The sequence below is a fragment of the Heteronotia binoei genome, chromosome 5 (genome assembly GCF_032191835.1).
Source record: "Heteronotia binoei isolate CCM8104 ecotype False Entrance Well chromosome 5, APGP_CSIRO_Hbin_v1, whole genome shotgun sequence".
Classification (NCBI taxonomy): Eukaryota; Metazoa; Chordata; class Lepidosauria; order Squamata; family Gekkonidae; genus Heteronotia; species Heteronotia binoei.
This window is the reverse complement of record NC_083227.1, coordinates 55,309,126-55,323,391: the sequence shown is the minus strand read 5'-3', so window position 1 is coordinate 55,323,391 and position 14,266 is coordinate 55,309,126. Positions and strand designations below refer to the sequence as shown.

At 43.0% G+C, this 14,266-nt stretch overlaps 1 protein-coding gene across 1 annotated transcript in view; it reads left to right on the top strand.

Moving 5' to 3' along the window:
- SUCLG2 (succinate-CoA ligase GDP-forming subunit beta) overlaps positions 1-14,266 on the top strand; it is a 330,332-nt gene that overhangs the window by 182,486 nt on the left and 133,580 nt on the right. The window lies entirely within an intron of this gene.

The following is a 14,266-nucleotide window of genomic DNA, read 5'->3' as shown; positions in this document are numbered from 1 at the left end:
TGGCTAACCCAAGGCCATTCCAGCAGCTGCAAGTGGAGGAGTGTGGAATCAAACCCTGTTCTCCCAGATAAGAGTCTGCACACTTAAGCACTACACCAAACTAGACATTTAAGAGGTCTGGTATATGCTCATTGAATTGAACTGAGATTTTGTCTGACCAACAAGGAAGTCGTCTGAGAGTCCATGGAAGTATCAGCAGAAGATCATCTGCCACCTCCTCATTGTCTTGAGGACAAATGAGTCAGCCCAGCATTGCAGCCAGACCCACAAATAGTCAAAGATCATTTAAACTTGGTGGCATTGGTGAACAAAAAAAAGATGAGAGCCTGATGGAAAACTACAGGAGATCCTGTGCCCATTTCTGTGAACTTTCTTTAAGGATCTGAACCAGATAAACAAAGGAAATCTCTGAGAACAGGCTACAATGACAGCTTTAAATCCAGGAGAGGCTCAGTCTGGGATGAAGGGCCTGTGTACCTTAAGTGTTGATCCACTGCAGGCTTGTTTATACAGTCTTGAGTAGTGTTGTCAGTTGACTAGAAAAACTTGACCTTGCCTGATCTTATGCTTTTAACAACAGTTTGACCTATCAAAATCTGATGAAGCTTTTTACAGCATGGAAGCAAGCCGTATTGCTTGTCTGCAGCTGTAGATAACAGAGGCATACGAACAGATCCAGGTCAAAATCTGACAAATGGTCCTCTCAACGTGAAGGTGGTTACATCATTTTGAAGGTGGCAACTCCATCTCTATGAACATGGAATCCCAGAGTGTTTCAGCAATACTGCCTGAAGAACATGGGGAGAAAGTCGTTTGATATGTAGATATTCTCTGTAAATGACTTCTTGGTGACCTTAGACTGTGAATGCTTTCTGAAAGATGTGTACTGAAAAACATCTGGGGATTGTGATCATTCTGGTGTGTGTGTGTGTGTATGTGTCTTGCAAAAAGATGGTCATGAGTTATTTTTAAACTTTGATAGCTTCTTTGTCTTGTTACATAAAGATCCTCTTAGAACAGCTAAGTAACACTGCTGCACAATGTGGTATTTCTTTCTGTGGAGCCAAATATTTCTGTTACTATTCTTGATGTCGCCTCCAAACCCTGTCAGGGTGAATGGAATATTAGAACAATTCACAGGTAGGTAAAATTAGCATCCTACATCAGGAGCTGTAATCGCTGTTCTCGCCCAACCATATTGTTTCGTGATCAGGAATCCAGCAGTTAAATATACACAGCGGTGGGCTGAAAACAAGCTGCTCATTTCTGCTGCAGGCGTTTCCAGTGGACCAGAGCAATCATAGTTCCTAAAGCAGGTCCAATTTTTTATTGATTCACAATAAGCTTTCATTATGGGACGGAGGGCTGTTGGCAATTTCAAGGTGCAGCACTTCCATTTGTATTCACAACACTAAAACACAAGGAGATGTATTGTAAAATCTAATACCAGAGGTATTTTCCCTTGAAAGAATTGCTCTTGGTGTAGATTTAATTCATTTACTATGACTGTAGTCTCAGGCTATGTTACAAAGCTTTTGAATTGGGCGCAGTGTACTCTGAATGTTTCTGTCTCCTACCCTCTACTGAAGTGAAGCCGAGCTATGTAAGAGTGAGGTTTTACAGGATACTAATAACATCTGGCAGCTTATTGGGCTATTTTAGCAGTGCAGTAAGGTTGACTGTATTGCAGCTGAGATGAAGAGAGGCCACCTAGTAGGTCTGTGGCTGAAGCATGATTTGAACCTGGGACCTAAAAGATCACAGCTCTTTTTCATTGCTGCCGTGCTACACCAGCTTCCTTTGTGGGCCTCCTCTCTCCATGCACAATTACCTCTATTTTTTTTTTTTAATAATCAACGTTTTTAAAAAATGTCCTTTGCTTTTGTCAAAATTACAAAGCAATGTTGAGGGATGTAGGGACTCATTGAGCGATACAGTGAGGCAGAGATTAGACAGATATTGCATGCAGACTTCAGTTTGTCCATGACAAGAATGAGTCTGCATTATCCTTGGGTTACTGCACACCACCATCCTCTCCCCCCACCCCCCACATGCAGAGCTGAAAACAAAGATTTCATATTTTGAGATGGAAGCTTGCTGAGATGCCAAAGTTTGGAGCTCTTTGATAAACTGCAGTTTGACCCCAAATTCTGAATTGTTAAATTGGTCTTGTTGGAGGGATGAATGGAGCATGCAAGCCTGAGGATGGCTGGAGATGGCCATTATATGGCCATTTATGGGCTCCAACGTGCTTTTTGGATGGCATGGTTTTCTGCTGGTGGTGGCAATATGATGTTCTTGGGCTTAGGGAGCTGGCTAACTCCTACCATAAAAACATAAGAACATAAGAGAAGCCATGTTAGATCAGGCCAATGGCCCATCCAGTCCAACATTCTGTGTCACACAGCGGCCAAATATATATATATATACACACACACACACTGTGGCTAATAGCCACTGATGGACCTCTGCTCCATATTTTTATCTAACCTCCTCTTGAAGGTGGCTATGCTTGTGGCCGCCGCCACCTCCTGTGGCAGTGAATTCCACATGTTAATCACCCTTTGGGTGAAGAAGCACTTCCTTTTATCCGTTTTAACCTTTCTGCTCAGCAATTTCATCAAATGCCCACGAGTTCTTGTATTGTGAGAAAGGGAGAAAAGTATTTCTTTCTCTACTTTCTCCATCCCATGCATTATCTTGTAAACCTCTATCATGTCACCCCGCAATCGACGTTTCTCCAAGCTAAAGAGCCCTAAGCGTTTCAACCTTTACTCATAGGGAAAGTGTTCCAGCCCTTTAATCATTCTAGTTGCCCTTTTCTGGACTTTCTCCAATGCTATAATATCCTTTTTGAGGTGCGGCGACCAGAACTGCACACAGTACTCCAAATGAGACCGCACCATCGATTTATACAGGGGCATTATGATACTGGCTGATTTGTTTTCAATTCCCTTCCTAATAATTCCCAGCATGGCGTTGGCCTTTTTTATTGCAAACGCACACTGTCTTGACATTTTCAGTGAATTATCTACCACGACCCCAAGATCTTTCTCATGGTCAGTCTCTGCCAGTTCACACCCCATCAACTTGTATTTGTAGCTGGGATTCTTGGCCCCAATGTGCATTACTTTGCACTTGGCCACATTGAACCGCATCTGCCATGTTGACGCCCACTCACCCAGCCTCAACAGATCCCTTTGGAGTTCCTCACAATCCTCTCTGGTTCTCAACACCCTGAACAATTTTGTGTCATCCGCAAACTTGGCCACTTCACTGCTCACTCTCAACTCTAAATCATTTATGAACAAGTTAAAGAGCATGGGACCCAGTACCGAGCCCTGCAGCACTCCACTGCTTACCGTCCTCCACTGCGAAGACTGCCCATTTATACTGACTCTCTGCTTCCTATTACTCAGCCAGTTTTTGATCCACAAGAGGACCTGTCCTTTTACTCCATGACTCTCAAGCTTTCTAAGGAGCCTTTGATGAGGAACTTTATCAAAAGCTTTCTGGAAGTCAAGGTAAACAACATCTATCGGGTCTCCTTTGTCCACACGTTTGTTCACCCCCTCAAAGAAATGTAGCAGGTTAGTGAGGCATGATCTTCCCCTACAGAACCCATGCTGAGTCTTCCTCAATAACTCGTGTTCATCAATGTGCCTACTCATTCTGTCCTTGATAATGGTTTCTACCACCTTCCCCGGTATTGAAGTCAGACTGACTGGCCTGTAATTTCGTGGATCTCCTGTGGAACCCTTTTTAAAGATGGGGGTGACATTTGCTACCTTCCAGTCCTCAGGAACGGAGGCAGATTTCAATGAAAAATTACAGATTTTTGTTAGAAGATCCACAAGTTCAACTTTGAGTTCTTTCAGAACTCTCGGATGTATGGCATCCGGACCCGGTGACTTATTAGTTTTTAATTTGTCTATTAGTTGTAGGACCTCCTCTTTTGTCACCTCAATCTGACTCAGGTCTTTCAACACCCCTTCCAACATTAGTGGTTCAGGGGTGGGCAAAAAGTTCTCATCTTCCACAGTGAAGACGGAGGCAAAAAATGCATTCAGCTTCTCAGCCATTTCCCTATCCTCCTTCAGTAATCCTTTTACCCCATGGTCATCCAAGGGCCCCACTGCCTCCCTGGCTGGTTTCCTACTTCTAATATATTTGAAGAAATTTTTATTGTTGGTCTTTATGTTTTTTGCAATATACTCCTCATAGTCCCTCTTTGCCTGCCTGATCACAGTCTTGCATTTGATTTGCCACAGCCTGTGTTCCCTTTCATTAATCTCACTTGGACTGGTTTTCCACCGTTTAAAGGAGTCTTTCTTACCTTTAACAGCTTCCATTACTTTGTTTGTTAACCATGCAGGCCTTTTCTTATACCTGTTTGTGCCTTTCCTAACTTGTGGTATGTATTTTATCTGAGCTTCTTGGATTATAGTTTTAAATAGTGTCCAAGCTTCCCCAAGGGTTTTGACCGTATTTACCTTTCCTTTCAGTTTCCTCCTCACATGCCTCCTCATCTCAGAGAATTTACCCCTTTTAAAGTTAAACGTGGTTGTGGCGGTCTTTTTGGGCAACTGCCTATTTATACAAACAGTGAAATCAATAACATTATGGTCACTGCTCCCAAGCGGCGCGATCACTTTTACATCTCTCACCAAGTCTTGGGCATTACTTAGGACCAAATCCAGGATCGCCCCACCCGTAGTAGGTTCTGAGACCATCTGCTCCATAGCACAGTCATTGAGAGCATCAAGAAACTCAATCTCTTTCTCTCGACCAGAACACATATTGACCCAATCAATCTGCGGGTAGTTAAAATCACCTATTACGACACAGTTTTTACGTTTAGCCGCTATCTTTAAGCCTTCCATCATATTATAATCGTCCTCTCTCTTTTGATTTGGTGGGCAATAACGAACTCCCATAGTTAAATTTCCTTTTGGGCCCTCTATTTCTACCCAAAGCATTTCTAAAAGGGAATCTAATTCTCTGACCTCAGTCTTACTGGACCATATATCCTCTCTGACGTACAGAGCCACCCCACCTCCAACCCTTCCCTCCCTATCCTTCCGATATAACTTATATCCAGGAATCACCGTGTCCCACTGATTCTCCTCATTCCACCAAGTTTCTGAAATTCCCACAATGTCTATGTTTTCTCCCAACACTAAACATTCCAACTCACCAATTTTACTTCGAACACTTCTAGCATTTGCATACAAACATCTATAATTTCCCAGGCAAGCTAGGCCCGCCACCTCCCTCTTGCCGCCTCGAGACTCTGGCAGACAGTTCATACTGTTTGTCACCATCACAGTGGACAACTCTGGTCCGTTACCCAGTAGAAAAATAGCAGCCAACCTTTCATCTCTTTGAGACGAGTCCTCCCAAACCAGAGACAATTCATCTCCTGTCGGCTTTCCCCCAAGATTTAGTTTAAAAACTGCTCTGCCACCTTTTTGATTTTAAGCGCCAGCAGCCTGGTTCCATCCGGAGACAAGTGGAGACCGTCTCTTCTGTACAGCTCCCGCTTGTTCCAGAAAGCATCCCAGTGCCTAACAAACTTAAACCCTTCCTCCTTACACCATCGTCTCATCCACACATTGAGACTTCTAATTTGTGCCTGTCTCTCCTGCCCTGCATGTGGAACAGGTAGCACTTCTTAGAAGGCTACCTTGGAGGTCCTGGCCTTAAGTCTCCCGCCTAGCAGCCTAAATTTTTCCTCCAGGACCTCACGACTGCATTTCCCCACATCGTTGGTGCCAACATGCACCACGACCACAGGCTCCTCCCCAGCACTGTCTATCAGCCTATCTACTACACGCGTAATGTCAGCTACCTTCGCACCAGGCAGGAAGTCACCTTACGGTCAGTACGCGGTTTTGCCACCCAGCTGTCTACTTGCCTAAGGATCGAATCACCAACTACCAAGACCCCCCCTCTCCCCCTGCCCAGGGATGGTTCCTTGGCACGAAAGGATACCCGCTCACCAGCCGAAGAAGAGGTCCCTTCTGAGGGCGCATTCCCCTTATCCTCAGCAAGGTGCCCTGTTCCCTCTCGACCCTCACGCTCTCTAGCAGCAACGGGGCTGCCACGTTCAGTGCGGGGCTCATCTAATACACCCCCGAGAGTCTTCCCCAAGTGCCTAACTGACCGTCTCTGCTTCTCCAGGGCAGTCACCTCGGCCTCAAGGGTACGAACTCGTTCCCTGAAGACCAGGAGCTCCTTGCATCGAGCACACACCCAAGACTTCTGTCCTGTGGGCAGATAGTCATACATGTGACACTCAATGCAAAACACTGGAAAGCCCCCACCCCCCTGCTGGCATTCTACCTTCATGATATATATATATATTAAAATATACAGTCCTCTTTAAATGCTGTTGTTTAAGTGGCTCCCCTTCTGGAGGGTCAACTTACCTTATAGGGAGAACAAGGAAATAAGGGATCTGGGTTTCTGTTCCTTAGGGAGCCCCTAGGCGAAGAGCCACAGGCCAAAAGCCCTTTAGCTCTCGCCCTTTGGCAAAGCGCAGCTTAAAATGCAAAGAGGGTGGAGCAGACCACTCCTAAGCAATCATCAACAATCACTCTCAATCTCTTTCACCTTTTGCCCACTCAACCAAACAAAGAGCAGTTCCCCAGCTATCAGAACTCAGACTTTTAAGCAGTCACACAAACCTCAGAATGAAGTCTTCCAAAACTCAGTCTCCAGCTGTCTCAGCTTATTAGAGCTGTTCTGCCCTGTTCTGCTGTCTCTATCAGGCCTCTCTGAGATGTGCTCAGCCTTTGGCAAAGCGCAGCTTAAAATGCAAAGAGGGTGGAGCAGACCACTCCTAAGCAATCATCAACAATCACTCTCAATCTCTTTCACCTTTTGCCCACTCAACCAAACAAAGAGCAGTTCCCCAGCTATCAGAACTTAGACTTTTAAGCAGTCACACAAACCTCAGAATGAAGTCTTCCAAAACTCAGTCTCCAGCTGTCTCAGCTTATTAGAGCTGTTCTGCCCTGTTCTGCTGTCTCTCTCAGGCCTCTCTCAGGCCTACCATGCCCTGGGTCAGCCCCTTGCCCCGTCTAGGTCAAGGAGTGCTTTGCTGGCATACCTGTAAAAAACCCAACAACCCTAGCCTTACATTTGAGTCAATGCTGCATTCCCTCAGGCTGGTATGTATCATGTGGAACTGCTGCTGTTCAGAAGATAGAACCCCATAGCTCCCTCAATTACACAGGAACAGTTGTGTAGTTCTTTGGCTCTTAGCCACTGGAAAACCATGCCCAGTTCATTCACATCTGTCATAACAGGTATTCCACTGCAGTCCAAGTTTTAACTACCCATACATATTGAGTCTTTGGGATTATAAAGTCCTGGGATGACATAACAAAAAAACAGGATTTTTGGACATGGTTAATTGACAAGCACACAAAACACACAAACACACAAAAAGACAAAACACACAAAAACACAAAAAACACACAAAAGCCCAGCAGGCACAGTATTAGTAATGTGGGAATGGTAAGCTGCTTGTGATCATCCTGGCTAGGCTTAATCCTTGCATTTTCCCAATGTCAAAATACTGGATATCGTACTTAATAGGGAGCTACTCATGATGGAATTGAATTGTACAGTCTGTACAGCAAAAAGTTGGAATGTACAGATAGTGGGTTGGATCCAACCTGCTTTTTCATTCACTGAAAAACTTGCCCTGTTTTCTGTTTACTGCATCCCCCTTTCCCAAATGACTTTTGTCCTTGCAGGTCCCATGATCCCCGCTATAAGGTTTGGGGGTGGCGGGGGTTGGTTTTTGTTTTTTTTTCCCCCTGGACATTCTTTTTTCACCAGCTGGAAAGCTGGCTGGGTCCAGCCTCTTTTGTTTTGGCCTGTGTGCATCACAGTCTGTATGCATAAGTGACTGTATAAATGGAGCATTAGGAAGCAGCATAGGAGATGGAACAAGGTGCTGTGGGGGTTAAGAGCAATGGACTCTAATCTGGAGAGCTGGGTTTGATTCCGCACTCCTTCACATGAAGCCAGCTGAGTGACCTTGGGTCAGTCACAGTTCTCTCAGAGCTCTCAGCCCAAAAAACAAATATAGCTTGCCGCTTGTGCATAATGCTAAAGAGCTAGACCTATAAGGCTGCCAAATGATCCTAAGATCTCCTGGCTATATGCAACACAATGCCATATGATAATAATAATTATCAATTATTAGTTTACACCCCAAAATAATAATAATAATAATAATAATAATAATAATAATAATAATAATAATAATAATAATAATAATAATAATAATAATAATATTGGCTTGGGGCTTTTGTACTATCAAAAACTACTTGGCCTCACATATACCTAGTAATTTAGTAAATCTTTTCTTTATTGTACTAAATAAGGTTGCCAATCCCCAGGTGGGGGAAGGGGATCCCATGGTTTGGAGGCCCTCCCCCTGCTTCAGGGTAATCAGAAAGCAGGGGGAGGGGAGGAAAATGTCTTCTGGGAACTCTGTTTTTCCCTATGGAGATTTATTCCCATAGAAAATCATGGAGAATTGATCCGCGGGTATCTGGGGCTCTGGGGTGGCCTGTTTTTTGGGGTAGAGGCACCAAAGATTCGACCAGCCCCAAAAGAAGGTGCCCCTATCCTTCATCATTTCCTATGGAAGGAAGACATTTAAAAAGGTGTGCTGTTCCTTAAAATGTGATGGCCAGAACTCCCTTTGAAGTTCAATTATGCTTGTCACATAATTGATCTTGGCTCCACCCCTAATGTCTCCTGGCTCCACCCCCAAAGTTCCCAGATATTTCTTGTATTGGACTTGGCAGCCCTAGTACTAAAAAAGCAGGAAGAGTTTTCTGTGTCTGGCAATGCAAACCTTCCCCACCCCCAATATCTTTTTAAGTTTACAGTGTAATGCTTAATGACTAAATTAGTGACAAATCCAATATACTTTTAACAAGCATCTTGACTTATCTTACTAATTTGTTTTTAGTTTTTAGCTGTGAAGCAAACATTCTAATGAATTTCACGCTAAGTCTTATTGGCCAATAGATGGGGCTGGAAATTGATTGAGAGGCCTTAATTGCAAAGTGAAGTGTTGTTGAGAATGCTACATTCTATTGCACCATAGTGCATCTCGTGGCTGTAAATATTGACATGACGCTTTATTCTTTGTGCTAGGCCTTTCAAGGTCCTTTTTTTGCCTCTGCCCTCCCTTCCCAATTAGATATATACGTATAAACAAACTGCAGAAGGAAAAATGTCTCTTGGAATGCCGTACAGAATGGCTGAAGCCACTTTGATAGGCGCTAACCAAAAAGATCCATTTTAATGTCATTTTCTGAATATGGGGTTATTTCATATCCATACAAAGCCTGTTAGAAGCTGTGCTTTTTCAGTGGTGCGATCCCGGGAGTATAGTTAAATTGCGTATATACTTCAGGTATAATTAAATTTCCTGGTGTGGGGTACTCTTTCTTAATGCGATCTGGGACTTTGGGCAGGAGACGACATTAAAAACAAAACAAAAAAGAGGAATTGGTTGTTTGTGCTTTACCAGAAATCGGATCTTTAAATAAAATGGAAACAGCAAGACTGGAGAAGTGAATCCACTTGGTAAATGCTAAACCATCAGGCCTGGTTACTATAGAATAAAATTTGTCTGGTTTACTTCATTTTCCAGAGCTTGGGCAAATAACTGTGGAATTAAATTACTTCATGTCACTTCCCCCTTGGGTGTGAGAAACCTGTTTGTAAAGTGTTTTGCTAAGTCGCTGTATTGATTAGTACTTGGAGGTCTAACCTTTACATAGTTATGCTTACTTTTTTCCTTGCTTGCTTATTTATGTCTTTCATGTTTGTTTCTGTGAGAGTTCTTTTTTAGCTGCCTGGATGCTCCGTTAGCAGCTTAACTAAGGAGGGGGAAAGGGGGGAAGGATACCCATTTTATTTGCTGTTGCCAAGTGAAAAGTCATCAGTATGCAGGCTATGAATGCCGCCGCCTTGGCCCGAAGAGCCTGTGGCACAAAAGGGTAATGATCGCCGTCATAATTGACAGCACTTATCAAGGAGCATACAAGGCTTTCATTGTCAGGATGGTTAGCGACTCAAAGTAATCTAATTAAATGCTCATAGCATCCATTAACAATGCCAAAATAGATGTTTTATCACAGTGCATGGAACCAATGTCTGGCTTTTGCTGTTGTCGCCTGGAAAGTGATTTATTTTTAAATTCATCTTAATAATTTGTGTGCTTAGATGAAGCAGATATATAAAACTGGAAGTTTTTTGGGGGGTAGTTGTTGCATTTAAATTTCCTCGTTATCTGCCTTTTGGGTGTCATGAATTATGGCAAGCTAGTAGTTGGAAGGGGGTGCATTGGAATGGATGGCTTCTCTTCTGGGGGAAGGGTTTAATGATAAAATACTATATATTAACAGCAAGTGCTTAGAAAGCAGATATTTCTAGTACATCTCCTGTATGAATTGTGCAGAAAGCATCCATTTTTATAATCTTACCCCTTGTATGCATGGAGCAGCAAACACTGAATATTATTTGACAATAAAAAAAATAACAAGAATCAACATAGAAAATAGGGGCAGGTTAGTTTTGTTCAAAGTGGAGCACCTTCCAGAAGTGGGAGAGGAGGTGCGCCTTTCTGACCTCCAGATGCTTCCTGTTGCTCTCATGTCACAATGGAGTCCAGTCTTGTAATATAGTTGTTTTTGAATATTTTGGAAGGTTGCTAATTATGATAATATAGAACAAAATAGGAGTCGATTGCTCTACTACTATTTTATTCTATTACTTCAGACCAACATGGCTGTCTACTTGAATCTATCTATATGAGAATATAGATTCATCTCTTTGCAGCTGTAGGGTGGACCATCATAGGTAAGAAAGTTTGCTTAAAAGTCCATAATAAAAACTGTGGTTGAATAGTCTTGCTGTGACTTGCAGGCCCTATTCCTTCACACTCTCCAAGGTTTTCCTCACAATTGGAGGGGCTTCCCCCCCATCTCTCTATTCAACCGCAGCCACCACCTGGCTTTGTAGGAATCACCCACTGAGAGGACCAGGACTCCCAGCTTCTTTTTCCAGTTTTGAGGCCTTGCCTCTGTGTTGCCCACAATCCAGTGTCTAGTTATTGCAGGGAAGATTTACTGCCTTGTGCAGCACTGGAGGAGTAGCCATTTACCAACTGACTGCTGCTCCCCTTCCTCTTGGCATTCCTTTTAAAATACTGTGTCTCAGAGAGCAGAGGTCTTTGTGGTACAGAGAATTACTACCAGTATCAAAAGTTTTAAAGCATTTATTAAAAAGAAAATGTTCACAAAGATACTCTCAGCACAGCACCGGTTTGAGCAAGGGACTTAAAAGAAAAGGGTAAAAAGCAGGTGTGCAGGGCAGCACATGGAAATGGCTTCTTCCTATGGACCTGAGTTAAGAGTCCTATTTATGTCAATGGGGTCAGCAGCAAACATCACTTCCTCCCTGCTACTAGGAGTTTTATGATCTCTCTTTCTCCTCCCATTGACCAGGTCAGGCTGGGTCAAAGAAGCTTTTCATGAAGTCTGTGTGAGATTTTTACAGAAGTTTTTCGGGCACTTAATTCCTCCAAATCTCTCTTTCTAGATATCACCTGCCTAGCTGGGAGTGGGTGGGGGTAGAATGGACAGTCCCATTATCTTTTGCTAGATCTATTAGCCTAAAAGGATGGTTGAAGTGAGAAAGGAAAGGCATTAAATTGACTTCTCCCTCTCCTGCCTGTTTTCCGCCAAAAGAGTGAAGAAACTTTTCACAACTCACAGTGAAGGTTTGCTCAGTTCAAACCTCTGAAGAAAAATGCATTTCTTCGCAAAAACAAATCAACCGCTTGATGTAGTTCCCATGTTTGGCCTCATTTGGACATCACTCAATCCCTTTACAGACATTATATGTGTGCATACCAGGAGCCCAGCAACTATGTGCCTTGGGAGTACACATTACCTGTGAAACTCCTGATACAGCTGTTTTTTTTCCCCCTTTCAAAATTGTTCTGTTTTAAGGGCAATACTTCTCCCTTTCCCCAACATTGTTTTGCCACTCAGAATCACACAGCACTAAAACTGATTTTCCCACATATTTTATTTATTTTGATAGGCAAGGGAGAAATAAGAATATCAATGCCAGCGTGAAAACCTAAGTTTAGGGAAAAAAGAGTGTGGTAGCAGAAATTAAGCACCCTAATTTCATAATGAAAAGAATGCATTTTAAATTTAAACACATGTGATACCTTCAAGGCAATTTGTTTAAAATTTCCAGTCTGTGTTGGCTACATTAAAGCATTTCAGTCTGTATATAGAGTTTCTTGAAAGCACTTTGTGTTATTAGGGGAGAGTTACACCTTACTTGTTCCCATTCCATGTGCAGATCCATGGGACTCAAAAAGAGGGGAGAAAGGCTTTGGGAGGCTGCAGGTAGAGTAGGAACGTAGTAAGAGTATATTGAACTCTTTGTCTGTTTATTGTTTCCCCAGTTGTCACTTCAGGCTACTGAAACCCCGCATGGAGGGTAGAAACAGCACTAAGACACTTTCATTGGTATTCATATTGGGTTGTCATTGAGGAAGATGGGGTTGGTTGAATGTCTCCTTGGTCAACATTCTTGCTACTGCTGTACAATTAAGGTTGCCAGTCCTGTAATCCAGGCCAGGAATCCCCTGCCTCCAGCTCTCATTGTCTGCTGCCATTCCAAATGGCAATAGGAGAAAAATTAAAATCTGGTGGCAATGTATTTACTGTTGTGCCACTTCTGGGAAAAACCTGGAAGTGATGGGAGGTAGCTCTGGGAAGCGATGAAAACTCTGTGGTTTAACCATAGTGTTTCTGATTATTCCTAGAGCTACCCTAAGTCACATGCAGGTTTTCACCAAAATATAATTATGCACATGCCATCACATTCCCCCCATGTCCCTATCCCCAAACCTCCCAATTGCATGCACCCTACATAGGGTGGTTGACTTCAGTCCATGAGCTGGGAGCCTCAGATGATCACAGTCTCTCTTGCTGTGTTTTGAATCCTTATAGAAAAGGAGTGGCCAAACTGCAACTCAGGAGCCACATGTGGCTGTTTCACACATATTGTGTAGCTTCTGAAGGTAGAGGACAATGCAGGCTAACTCTAAAATAAGCTTGCTTAGCATTGAGACTTCCGTCAGCCTCTGAGCACTGACCCATACTTCCACCACGTGTGAAATGGGGAAGGAGGGGAAAATAGGCAGGCTTGCAAGCTCTTCACCACCACCACAGAGGTTGGCTAGATACCTAGAGCGGGGAAAGAGAGCACAAAAGCAGAGGAAGCCACTGAAAGGAGGAATGGAATGATAGAGGGCTGTGCAGAGTTTTCCCTTAGTTTTGTAGCTCTGCTAGGAGCTATATTTACTAACCTTGGTATCAGGGCAAAAGAGAGATGCATAATGAAACATTCAGTGGTCAGTGATTTGTATAGTACATGTGTGTTTCCTTCTCCCAGTGGTGCCAAAAATAATTCCCTAATCTTTCCTTATGCTGGTTTTATGAGGATTGTTATTCCCAGCTTTTGTTTTTTAAAAAGTCTCCGTCTAGCATGGTTGTATTGTAAAGTGCCTACATATGTATTTTATCTTTCTGTGCAAAGAAAGTATTAAGAGTTCAATAAAGACATGTGTAATATTTGTCCATGTCTAGCAGCTCTAACATTAATTCTATGTGGCTCTTATGTTAAAGCAAATTTGGCCACCCTTGCGATAGAACTTCCCCCTTTCTGCCTTTTGGAAGGCCTTGCTGTGTGTAAATAGCAGGGGTGCTATGTTTCTTTTTTTTCTTTGTATGCAAACAGTCTAGCAAGATGAGGATTCTTCCATGACTCTGGCTGTCTTGTTCCTCCCTACTTGGTGGTTGCCTTAGATTTCTTGACTCCAGCTCTTCTGGTCTGCTGCCCATGATCCTGCCTTTGACCCTGGGGCAGTCATAAGGCCAGGTTACCTTTTCCTGTCACATGATGTTGATGGCAAGTAAATTACTGTCATATGTTTGCCGCTCGGTTGGTTGTCGATCAGGAAAGCTTGAAAACCATTTCATAATGCATCATTGTCTCATAGAATTAGGACATTAATGACTGTGTCTTGGTGTTCAAAGAAAATTCTTCTAGCAGCTGTTAAAACTTCTGTGTCAGCTACTTGTGGAAACTTTGTATGTTTCTCACTTTTTTGTTAAGACATGTTTGGATATAAATTATGTTA